We start from the raw sequence: 13617 nt of genomic DNA on the forward strand, positions 1-13617 counted from the left end.
TGGTTCACAAGCTGCAGAGGCTAACTAATCCCAAGATCAGCAGGCAGCACAGCAGGCTACTGGCTCAAGTCCCAAGAACCACAGGTCAGATGATGACGAGCCAGATGCAGGATCCAGAGTGAGCAAAAGACAGCAAGCTTTGCCAGAACATCCATATATATTGGATGCAGGTCACACCCCCACTGAAACTCCCATTACAACTGGTTGACTGATCACATCATGGAAGTGATTACATTATATCACAAAATGGAGGATAACTACATTGTTACATCATTGCCAAACTATATCATTACGTAACTGCCAAACCACTGAGAATCACAGCCTGGCCAGGGTGACACACAACCTTAACCTTCACAAAGGGTAGAGAAGAAAGAAACGGGGTTGCCGAGGTTCTTCACAGATTATACATTTGAACGCCTAACAAACACAAAGTATCCAAATGAGGTAACATTTCAAGAACTAAGAGCTGAAGTGCGGCTCTTGAACATTCTCTAGCTGTGAATTTCTTTCTCTCTTTACTAGTCTGTCTCCCTCACTGTAACGGTACCTTGAATAAAGCGACCCTGTGATAGATCTATGGAAAATCCTTTGTCACACATACATGTTAACTTCTCTAATTCTGTATTAAAACCAGCCATCTAATAATGAAAAAAAAAAAAACCGTTATTGATTTTTTTCACTTTCATTACTCAACATGAGAACATGCAGGATCAGTAAATAATATTTTAAATTCATTCTGAGAAAAAAATACTGCTCAGATTGCTATGGATACTTAAACGTTTTTATTGCCAAAATTATCTAAGCATGGTTCTGTTATATTTTTATTTTATATTATCTATATCTTTTGAAACTGAAAATGGGATTACTATCACTTCTTTGAGGAGCACTGGTGAAGTAGTAGTTAAAGCGCTTGGCTGCTAACCGAAAGATCAGTGTTCAAACCCACCAGCCACTCCACGGGGCGAAGCAGGAGAACGCTAGGGCAATCTGCTTCGGTAAAGATTACAGTCTTAGAAACCCTATGGGGCAGTTCTACTTTGTCCTACAGGGTTGCTATGAGTCGGAATTGACTTGATGGCAATGGGTTTGGTTTTTTTTTTTTTTTTTTTTTTTTTTGGTATCACTTCTGTAGGTAAATCATACTGAGAAGAATTCAGAAATGGATAATCACCAGCACCAAGTCCATCAAGGTACTGCGGCTGCATCCATTCCTTCTATCAGGGCAAATGGCAGAATTAGCTCATGCGTCACTGGGTAGCGGCTCCTCAGGTGCCTCATCAAGAAAGGGATTGTTCATAAAGACCTGGTATAAACTGAAGTGAATTTAAAATATATCTTAGTTCACATCTGTAGAATTCCCTTAGTGTGTTAGATCAACAACCTCTGGTGACGGGTGTTGTTCTTGGAACTTCATACACATCTTCACATCTAATCCTCGAAACCAGTGGTTGCCAAAATGGTTTGATCATATACCCCAACAGTATTATAAGATGGAGCATGTACCCTCACAAGATGCATACTCCTTTATCTGTTAGATACTCACTGCACTACTACTGTATTACATACATTATGAAATGTGTACAAAAAGGAATTTTAAAACAATAAGATGAATAAGAAACAAGCAATATTTGAAATGATTGTTTCAGTTATTAAAGGCTTAATAATACTTTAGTCTTACTAAAAATATCATTATAGTATTTTAATGAGATCGATAGAAATCTCTGGGTAGCGCAAGCGGTTAAGTGCTCGACTTCTAGCCAAAAGGTTGGCAGTTCGAACTCACTCAGAGGCACCTCGAAGATAGGCCTGGCAATCTGCTTCTGAAAGGTCACAGCCTTGAAAACCTCATGGAGCAGTTCTACTCTGCACACATGGGGTCACCATAAGTTGGAATGGAATGGACGGTAATTAACGACAACAATGAAAACAAGATAATTGGGTAGGCTTTATGTTCTACGAATCCTGACTCATCACTTTACCATTCAAAGGTCTGCCACTAAGTTCACTTGCCTTTTATGCTTGTTATTAATGACGTCAGAGCTTGAACAGATTTGCCATTTTTAGCTCCGTGGCGCTCTCAAGGAGCTCGTAGTGGGGGACGGAAAAGTGCAGGATTTGCCATTTCCTTGTTCTTTCGCGTTTACGTTATTATTATCAACTTCAATATGCGGCTTCATTGCAGGGATCTTTTAAAGCAATTAGTCCACTTCGTGAGGTATACGTTAGTTAAAACTAGATCCTATGAGCCCCAATTCCACTTGGTAGAGCTCACGAAAACCATAACGCCTTACAATATGCCCGGGAAGGTGCTGGGTCCACCCCGTTTGAGGTGGTCTCTCCCTCCTTCTTTGGGATCTCTCCTGAGCTGTGTGAACATGTGGTCGTTTGACACGTGGAACAAGTCATGGCCCAGGGTCAATCCATGCTTGAAGTCAGCGAAGGTTTTATACTAGTAAATATAAACCAAAACCTACTGCCTGCCATCGATTCCGACTCTAGTGACTTCGTAGGGTTTCCAAGGCTGTGAATCTCCGTGGAAGCAGACTGTCACGTCTTTCTCCCAAGGAGCAGCTGGCGGTTTTGAACCTCCCAATTTTTGGTTAGCAGTCGAGCGCCTTAGCCACCGTGAAACCAAAGCTCCTTATAAGTAAATCTATGTATATAAAATTACAATGTATAGAGTACGTTTATAATAAAAGTGCACCGATGATTTCTTATCTTACCTCTTAGGTCAGCATACCTGATTTTGGAGGCTAATTCTCTAAACTACCTTATAAAATCCTTAGTATCCTCCTTTTGCTGATGAGGAAAATTACAGTCACTACCTCTCTCTTTCTCTGCTGCCTGCATTTTCCCACAGCCACTGGCAGAAAAATAAAATAAAAATAGAATGAAGTAGTTTAGTTAACCCTGTTTTTGTTTTACTTTTTAATCCCACTTTTAAAAACAATTGTTTTAGAGAAGAAACATATGTTCATTTGGTAGGATATGAATAAATGCTTGTAAAGCAATTATTCATAATAATTATTAAAACTCAGTGATAGGAATCCTTGGGGCCTAAACTAGAGTTAGTCTATATTGAAATAAAATGACGATCCATTATTTCTATCAGACGATTATCGTAGCCATTCGCTCTCTTTTTATTTACATACCAGATCTTCTCACCAACACGCCTACCAGTTAGGCTTCAGCCTTCTTTATTGCCACGGGCCTCAGACTTTTCATGTCTACGTGTAAAATAACTCCAGTGAAGCAGAAGAATAATTTAAAACATTTCTTGAAAATATGACTCCATCTCACACTATTTATTCTAAATGAAACTTGTTATATTACAAGAATATATAATGAAATTTGAGAATACAGAAAAAAGAAAAAAAGGACTCAGAATGCAACATGACCAGTTAACATTTTAATGTATAATCTTCTAAGATTTTTCCTATTTTTCTTTTACATTGTCATACTCACCCTACTTAAGTAATGGGTACCCTGCTTTTTTTTTTTTTTTTTTTTTGCTTTAACATAAATAGAATAAAAATGGTCCATGTTTATAAATTCTTGTTATAAATTCTTCCTAAGTATAAGTTTCAATGGCTGCACAATAACCTATCAGGTGGTTGGTAGCAAACATGCATGATCATTTATAAACATCCTTGAGACAGAAAAGTTAAACAGAAGGTTATGTGGGAGAGTACAGTCAACTCTTGATTATGACTCTAATAGAAAATATGAGTAGATTGAATGCTTGAAAAATCAATTGTATTTTCCTGTAGGATGAATTATTTTCTTATTCCTAATTTATGTTCTGAATTTCGCTTAAGCTGAATGAAAGATAGTCTATATTTTAAAAGCACCCAGAAAAGTGAACTAACCCACGAACATAGTAATTGACAAAGAAAAACCATGTTTTTTTTCCTTACAGATTATACACGATATAATCATTATATAAAAGATAAATAAAAGATAATTATGTGTATAATATTTTAATAAATCCTTTTTAAGTCATAGGTTCTTATTGCTTTGAATATTATTACTAGTGTGGAGTTCAGGTATGAAAGATTGGACACTGTTTTATAAATATGTTTCTGCCCCTGTTAAGATGATTTAAAAGAAGTTAACTTTTACATGAAAATTTCCATTTCTTAAAATAACAAGTACCGCATATAGTGAAAAAAGGAACATGGAACTATTCTTGAATCTCAGCTGTTAAATGGAAAGAGACCATGTAATCAAGTGGGGTGATAATTAGCTACGGAAGGAGTATTGCTGATATCATATGTACCATTTTTAATAAAGGTGTTTGCTTTATGGTGAGATTATAAGTATTTGAAACTAAATACAGGAACAAAGTTTGAGGTGTTTTTGTATATATTTCTCTCCCTCTCACTCTCTAACTATGTAGATATATTTGATTCATGTGTTATGTAGACATATAGATGACCTAAGAACCAAACTTGTTTATATACACAGAGGCATAGCTAAGGGATGGCAGGCGGGGTGCGGGTCCTGGGAGCTGCTGGGGAGGGGCACTAATGAGCAGTTTCTATTGGCCAATGCAGTTTCCAACGCCAGCTGTTGAGACATCATTCAGCAATTTAAAACTAATTGCCATAGGCACTATTTTCTGTAGATTAAAAAAAAAAAAAAAAAAACTCTTTGCATCCAGTCGATTCCGACTCATAGACCCTGTCTACACACAGACACACATACACACAAAGACACACACACACACACACATACATACATACATGAAAATACAAATCTTTAAAAAAAAACTCTTTAAAAATTTAGTCAACTGGATATTTAGTTCCATTTAAACAAAAATGTTTGGACCATTCCATTGCATTTTTTTAACTTTTCAGGAAAAAAAGTTTTGAAATATTCTGGCTTTTGAATAAAAATAGCCCTCTGCCTTTTAACAACAGAACATTCTAAAATCTAAGATTCTGTGTGTCTGCTGAAATGATTTAGCCACTTCAAGCCTTGAGAAAAGCAAAAAAAAATATGGTGTTAATTTGATGGGTGTCTTCCTATTTCTCTCCCTTCCTTCCTTCCTCTTTCTCCCTTTTATTTTTGCCTGAGTTCATAGAATCCCTTGGATGTTGCAGTGTATGTCAGTCAAACTGTGGACCATCTAAACTGTCCATCCTTTTGTCTTCTGGAAATGTCTGTAAGCATACTTAGCAGAGATTCCAAGACAAGACCTTTGAACATTTTTCACTGAATAGGTAATAGAACAATCACTTTCTCATCAAAATAATGTTTGAGAACAATCACTTCCTCATCAAAATAATATTTGATAACACCCAGAAGGGATAGCTGTCTTGCTCCAGAATTAAAGAAAGAACAACCAGTTCTCATGCGCTTTGTTATCCGACAAGCATGTATAATCTTGGATGAACCTCGCTGAGCCTCAGTTTCTCCATCCATAAAATGTTCTGTTGTTTTGTGCCCTTGAGTTGATCCCAACTCATAGCGGCCCCATAGGACAGAGTAGAACTGTCCCAGAGGGTTTCCTAGGCTGTAATATTTATGGGAGCAGACCGCCGGGTCTTGTCTCCCACAGAGCGGCTGGGAGTTGGCAGCCTTTCGGTTGGCAGCCGAGAGCTTACGTTGGGTCACTAGGGCACCTTCATGCATAAAATAAGAATGATAATGATACCTCTTTCAGAGAGTTGGTGTAAAAATGAAATGGACACCATTTGTGAAGCTTTTTGGAAGAATGCCTGGCATGTAGCAAGTGCTCAATACACAGTAGCTCTCAGTTATTCGATGTCTTGTTTCCTTGTGTATGTGGAACTAACAGTACTGGCCTCGTGTTCCAAGAAGTGGTCGTCCAAATGCTCAGCTATGTTGCTCTAGGTAACCAAAGGATTGTTACAGAACTCAAGGCAAATAAGTTGTCGTTTAATTCTCAAATGACTTGTTTGTTGGGGCGAGTCATAACATATAAATTGCAGAGATAGCAAACAAGCAGTTATGCCTGGAAATACTAGAACTTACAACACAGGTTGATTTTACGAAGCACATTTTATGTGTTAAATGTGGTCAAGAACTAGAAAATAATCAAAGATCTGATAAAAGACTATGAAAATTAAAATGAATGTTCAAAAAAAAAAACACACACAGACACTCACGAAACACTTTGCCGAATAGTCAAAGCCCCGGCTTTAAGAACATTTTACTTACCTAACAGAATTTCACTTATGCCCTTAACAAAAAAAAAAAAAAAAAAAAAAAGCATGCCGTCTGCTGTATTTAACCACTTTTGAAATTAGTTAAGAGTCTCAGGCGAAGCAGGGAGTAGTATTGGAACGGCCCTAGACTGTAATATAACAGTATATTCACTAAGAAAAGTAAGAAACCCATTGCCATCGAGTCGATTCCTGCTCATAGCGACCCCACAGGACAAAGTAGAGAAGTGCCTCTTAGGGTTTCCAAGGGTGGCTGGTGGATTTGAACTGCCAACTGTTTTGTTAGCAGCCAAATTCTTCACCACTGCGCCACCAGGGCTCCCAGAAGGCTGCTGGAAATATGGGGGCATTTCATTCATTTTTCTCTCTACCTGACTACTCCCTCCAACAACAACAAAAAAAACTTCCGTTGTACAACTCCAAGCTCTTAGACCATGCACGGCCCAGTTTATTTGTTATTGGAAATTGTCAACATAATCCACCAAAGCAGGAGCCAAGGAAGATTGGAAAATGAAGGGAGAAAACACAGCTGGTAGACTCGGCACTTGGTAAATGAAAGTCTAGATTAGAGTGATTGTGGTTTCTTTAGAGCCATCGAAAAACATAAACTTCATCTTATTAAAAAAGAAAACCTATTAGTCTGCTTTTCATAACAGGGAAACCATTCCCTCATCCTACGTCATTCTCTACCTTTTGTTTTACAGCAGCGCTTCGTGTTTTAACACAGTAAATAAAGACGTGCTTGCAGGTGAGGGGAGGTGAAGGTGCACAGCTCTCTCTTTCTTTCCCTAAAGATCTTTTGGGGTTTCCAACCAATTCAGTCAAGGGCAAAATGAATTCATTAGTGGAAAGTGATATTTCAAATAAAACTATTAGCCCTTGAATCCGATTTTGCGGGGGTGGGGACTTCATCAAGTCTCCTGCCTTTCGTTGAAATGAATGCAATCTCAAAGTTAATTTAAAAAATTAGAAACACAACCTTGAACCTCAACAGAAATATTTAACTATTAGCAGTGGGTGCTTTTTTTATTCTTCTTCCCCTGCTGAGTGAAATGGGAGGGCTTATACCGATTTCCTCTGTCACTTTAGTTAGGAGAAGGAAACAATGAAACAAACAAGGAGATACGACGGTGGGGGGGGGGTACCAAGCTGCAGTTCTTAGAAGGTGTTCAAAAATGCCTGCTTAGCGTTCAGTAAGAACACAAATTAATGATTAGTGCGTGCATGATCCAAATGAGATGCAATATGTGGCAAGTGACTAATCTAAGAGGAAATCAGTGGTTTTTAGTCTCTGTACTTGGCTTAAACACTCTAAATTTAGGTTAAAAAATTAAAATTATATACAGAATATACAATTCTATAAATTGAATCAAAGACCGTGAATAATAACGTAGTTAGTTATGCAATGATTCTGAAGTTCTGGGAGGTCCCCCCCCCCATTCATAAAAATAGGAAATACGAAATTAGCCCTGGAAGAAGTATTTTGGTTTTTTTAAAAGTAGATGAATTTATTTTTCCCATTTGTTAAGGCAAAAGTCAGTGCATCTTTGGAAAGCTAGGTACCATTCAAATTTTAATATATGTGATGTCATTTAGCAGAGCTCGTAATAAGTGCTGAGAGAAGTTTTGTGGAATGGTACCATTGAGCATTACTGATCTGTCAAAGAAAATGAACGCCACGAACTTAAACCACACTGCACAGCAAGTAACACAGGTGTAACGGAGTCTCCCCGACGTTAACCCTACGAACGCAGGCTAGGAGAGGACCGCAGGCAGACAGACGCCCTAAAATCGGAGAGGGCGGATGGATTCTGGTGTAAAGTGAGTGGTGCCCTTATCTCAGGCGGCCATCCTCAAGCCTGCTTACAGTTGGAAAGGTTAAAAGTCTGTGGCGCCCACCGTCCCACAACAAGGAAATAAATAAAGGGCAAAATAACTTTCTTTATGAATCGACACTTTCTTACTTGAGAGCCATCTCTAGCATTGCCGGCCCTAGACATTCTCCCACGAACAACTCTGCTGAGCGCGTTTTTTCAGCCGCATCATTAATTGGTCTGATCTTACTTTTCACTTTAATTTCAAACCAAAGAGGGGAAAAGTGATTTCAGAAGCACCTGCCATCTGACGTGTCTGAGCAGAACTGAAAGTTTTTTTTTTTTTTTCCAAAATTGGATTAATTAGCATTATCAGAAAAACAAAGGGAACAGAGCCACCGGCGCATAGTGCATTAATCATATTGCTCGTAATTAGTGCCCACAATAGAAACACAAGACAAAACAAAGAAGTTGGAAATAGTTCAGAAACTAGTCGCAGTTTATAGGTGTCACTAGCGAAGAAATGGACGTACTTGGACGTGCAGAGAGGACAAGAGTGAAACAGAATCTCAAAAATCACATAAAGTTGAGAGACTCCATGGTATAAATCCTGAAGCCCAGAGAAATGGAGAAATTGATATATTTACAGCGTCTAATACCCAGAGTTTAAAAAAAACGAAGACGGAGAGGGAGGAGGGGGCGGGAGGCCGAGAAGGAACTAGAGGGACATCCCGATACCATTTTTAAAGAGAAAGAGCTTATGCCATCCGACAAAGCGGATGCTAGGCCTAGCCAAACCTCAATTATCTAGGCTTATTTTGAAACACAGAAATCCTGAGATTCCTCTTTGCTTTAAATATATGATTAGATAACATTAGAGGATGCAAAAACTTCCGCAAAGAGGTAAAATAGTACATTAATTATAACCTTTAAAGAGTGGAGCAATCCACATGGCCGATTTCCGGGACCTTGATTTTTCTGTATCAGAGTCGGTTCGGAGAATCTTTTACAAAATTATTTCATCTGAAAATGCTGGCTTGCGGTGATTCATTTCACAAATGAAAAATTGAGCCCATTGAGGTGCAGAAGAATATGGATGAGAGGAAGTCTAATTTTTTTCTTCTGCTTCGGAATAGCCTGTATCCAATCATTCAACTTTCTGTGCTCCAATTTTTCTTACCAGGAAAAGTGAAAATTGGCAAAATAAATATCTACTCTGAGTGTTACCTCCTTGAAGATGGCCTTACGGGGGCATGTGAGACACAGGACTTTGTTTCTCTTAAAAAGAGGGAGAGAGTTTTCTGGAACAGGCGGCAGGTAATGCTGACCTAGAGGTGATTTTCACTGGGGGACTGTAGAGTGGAGAAGACAGGAAGGAAGGGGCCTCTTAAAAACAAGATGGAGGGGATATCTTTGCCCCCGGGGGCTTCCACACTTAGACTGCTCTGGACCTTCCGTCCTCTTTCTCAAGCTCCACTGAATACCTTCCTCAGTCCTGGAATCTCATTTTCCAACACTTCCATCCCTTACTCTGACCTCCCTTTCCCGTTCCTTCCATTCCCCATTTATTCCCCCAGTTTCTTTCTTCTTTACAAACCTTCTTTGCCTTCACTTTGCATTTTAAGGTGCTCAGCAAGTGAGTCTGGGAGTCACTCAGCCGCTCACCTTCCTCTTTCTCTCACCTTGATCTGGTTATTTCTCAATTCCGTGCGCTTTTATTTCTCTATTTATGTGATGATAACAGCAGCACTTATTATCTTAAGTGGACTCAACTTTTAGATAAAAGAAAATATATTAGGCCAGTTCCACTCTCAATTTGGCTAATTAAGCAGCTAATATAGTATTTCAATGGTCTTTGCAAAGTTAAAAAGAAAGGCTTTAGAAATGTGTATCCATGAAAAGACCACTGTAAACTATAAATTAGGCTGTTAGGAATTATACAGGAAAAGGCTATTAACTCTGATCACATAAAAATAATAAATGCTTACATAGCCAAGAAATAAAGTTATAATATAACCACAAATTGGGAAGAAATTTGTCCTATATATACACACAGACATACATATATATGCCAGATAAAGAATCGATTTAATTAATACACAAACAACTCTTATAAATTAATCAGAAAAAGACAAATCACTCATTAGAAAATAAACAAAGGACATAAATACACTGTTTATAACAAAATAAAATATACATGGCCAGTAAATAAGTAAAGAAAAATGCTCAGCAACACTTCTAATTACAGAAATGCAAATTAAAATGATACGCTATTTTTCATCTCTCAGATAAAGATTTTTAAAATTCGGCAATGGCTGTGGTTGGCAAGAGCATGGAGAAACGGGTGGTCATTTATACATATATTAAACATGAATATTTGCTCAGGTCTACGTTGAAACACTGCCAACCAGGCTGTCAACTGGTACGAGCTTCTAGGAGGACAAGTTAGAACTAGCTAATCAATTGCTAAATGCTCTCATATCTGACTCAGCACCTCTGCTTTTAAGAATTTACGTTCACAAAGATCTATATATACAATGAATTTACTGCTGCAATGCTTGTAATAGCAACAAAACAAAACAAAACAATCTAAATGTCCTCCAGTAGGAGATTAGTTAATATATCGTGGTATATTTATAACCATGGTATATAATGTATAAGATTATACAAGTGATAAAATGAATATAATAGTTGATATGAAAAGCTATGATATATTAAGTGAAAAGGGAAATTATACAGATACAAGATATAGGTATATACACTAGCATGATCCCTTTTTGTAAAAATAAGGGATTTATCTACACTTATTTCTGTAAGTCTGTTTATGCACTAAGCATTTCTGGAAGAATACAGAAGAAGCTATGACCAGTTGTCACTCCTGGAGAATGGTAGTTAAGAGTTAAGAAAAGGAGGGTGTTTCACATTGCACTTTATATTCTTCTCTCCTGTTCAAATTTTTGTTTTGGCCAGGAGTATATCTGTCGCTGTTATAATTTATAAATTAGTTTATAAAATATGATGCCAGAAAAATAAATATCTTTTCTTTGGAAAAATTCATTTCAAAAACAGAAGATAATTTACTGTTAATCCTTCATTTTAGGGGAAGTAAAATCCATGAACAAAGCCAGGAATCATTTTTCCACAATCTTACTGTATATTTGACTAAATTTCTGCATAGATATGAATATTATAAGAATAGTTAAACCAGACTATAAATGGATATCCATCAAGTTTGCCTGTGGGCAGCCTTTTATTTACTTGTTTGATTTTGTGAAATCAGGATCAAAAGCTAATTAAAATAATCCTCTCAAATAAGACCAGAAAAAGAATACTAGCTTCCTGGTTTTGGTAAAGCTGAGCAGTGTGCATTTTTCACTATTCTTTGTAAGGTATCTTACAACTTTAACAACAAAGACTAGATCTAAAAATCACGTTAAAGAAGACGCAGAGGTGATATAATATTAAACCAGATCGGGTAATTTCTGAGTCCTCAGAACCCTCCAGGTTACAGACCTGGGTTCTATCATAGCTGAGCCTCCTGAAACCAAACACTTCAACTCTCTGAGCCTTGGCGGTTTTTGTTTTGTTTTTTAATCTGTAAAACAGAGGTAAAAAAGTTCCACTTCAGGAACTATGCTTGTAGGAAAGATTAGTTGATATATGAAGGCAGCATGATAGTACATAAAGAATGCACACCTTAGAGCCACTTCTGATTTAGATCTTCACTCCACCACGTAATAGTTGTGTGACCTTGGGCACACTAACCTATCCTTTTTATGTCTCAGTCTTCTCATCTGTAAATTAGAGAGAACAATATATCTGCTATGGAGGGTAGTTTTGAAGATTAAAGAGATAAATGACATGAATCATGGACCCTGTCACCAACTTAAAGCTAAATAAATCTTAGTCCCCAAATCATTTGGAGTATCATAAAAAGAATGTTAATGGTTACTAAACAGCTCAGATGATGGTGTCCTTTCTTCCATAAAGAAAGAAAAGAAGAAGCTGTGATATATCTAGATTTGTAAAGACTTTGTCTACTGACAGGGCAAGTCCTTGAAACTTCCTTTGTACTTCTGCTTCTGGCCAAGACAGAGTAACGGGGACAAGATTTACCCTCCCACCTGAAACAACCAAATAATAATAAAATAAAATAAAAGATAAAATATATGAAAGAACAGATTTCTAGATACTGGCATCAGGCATTGAAAGATGGTGGTCCCTGGGAGATGGAAAAACATTTCTCTGTCTTACTGATGTTACAGAGTTTATAGACAGAGGTGCAGAGAGGGAGAGCCCAGATAGAGTCTGGAAGACTCCCTCAGTAGAAGAGATGGAGCTGACAGTCCAAGCATACCAAGGCGGCTAGAATTTAAAGGACCAAATAAATACTGGAGAGGAGAGAGCTGCGCAGACAGAAAATTCTGGGGATCTCAGAGGGTCTTCTTCAAATATTCAGCAGAGTACTGATCAGCACCTGCATGCTAGGAAGCTAGCTGAGAACTGGGAAAGAACCATGAGAGAGGATTAGAAGTAACGGGGTCCAGTAGTCACACAGGTCCAGGAATAATACCTGTTCCCACCAGCCAGACTTGAAAAACCTCGTGGGTCACAGGGCATATGGCAGAGCGCACTAAAAGGTCTTGTTTTGGGAGTAGATAATAATTACCTCTAGACTAGACACTACCCTGGTCCCATCTTACAAACCTTGAATGTAAGACCTAAAAGGTAACTGTTTTTCTAATCACCTTAACTATATCCTAGAGCAAACTTCAAGTGTATATTTAGAAATACAAAATACCCGGCACATAACAAAGTAAATTCACAATTTCTAGAATCCAATAAAAAAGAAGCAGGAAGTATGAGAATAAATACCAACTTATTGAAATTGAGCCAGCCCTGACACTGATGATGGGATTAGCCAACAAAGACATTATACCACCTATTTAGCTATATTCCATACGTTCGAAATGTTTAATAGAGAAATAGAAAATATAAAAAAGATCCAAATCAAATCTCTATAGGTAAAAACAACATTGTGTGAGATGAAAAATAGACTTGGGTGAAATTAATGGCAAATGAGGCAATGCAGGAGAGAAGATGAATGAATTTGCAGAAAGCAATCACAACTATCAAAAAAATAAGAGAGAAAAGAGCATTTTTAAAAATGAACAGATCAGCAGTGAACTTTGGGAAAACTTCAAGGTGCCCAATGTATAGCACCTCCCCAAAGAGAGGAAAAAGAGAGAAACAGAAAAATATTTAAGAAATAATGGCTAACATTTTCCCAAATTTGATGAAAACTACAAACCCATAGATCCAAGAAGCTCAATGAACCCCAGACAGAGCAAACATGAAGGAAAACTACACCAGCGCAGACCATAATCAATTTGCTCAAGACAACTTGACGAAGAGAAATCTTTAAAGTAATCAGAGAAAAAAAGACATGTTATGTACAGAGGAACAAAGATAAAGATGACAGCAGGTTTCTCTTTGGCCATCACGCAAGTGAGAAGATAGTAAAACTGTAATGTTAATGTTCTCAAAGAAAAACAAAGTCAACCTAAGACTCTGTATCTAGTAAAAATGTTTTTTTTTTTTCAAAAACAAAG

This window comes from Trichechus manatus, unplaced genomic scaffold, assembly GCF_000243295.1.
Source record: "Trichechus manatus latirostris isolate Lorelei unplaced genomic scaffold, TriManLat1.0 scaffold00092, whole genome shotgun sequence".
In the NCBI taxonomy this organism is placed as follows: Eukaryota; Metazoa; Chordata; class Mammalia; order Sirenia; family Trichechidae; genus Trichechus; species Trichechus manatus.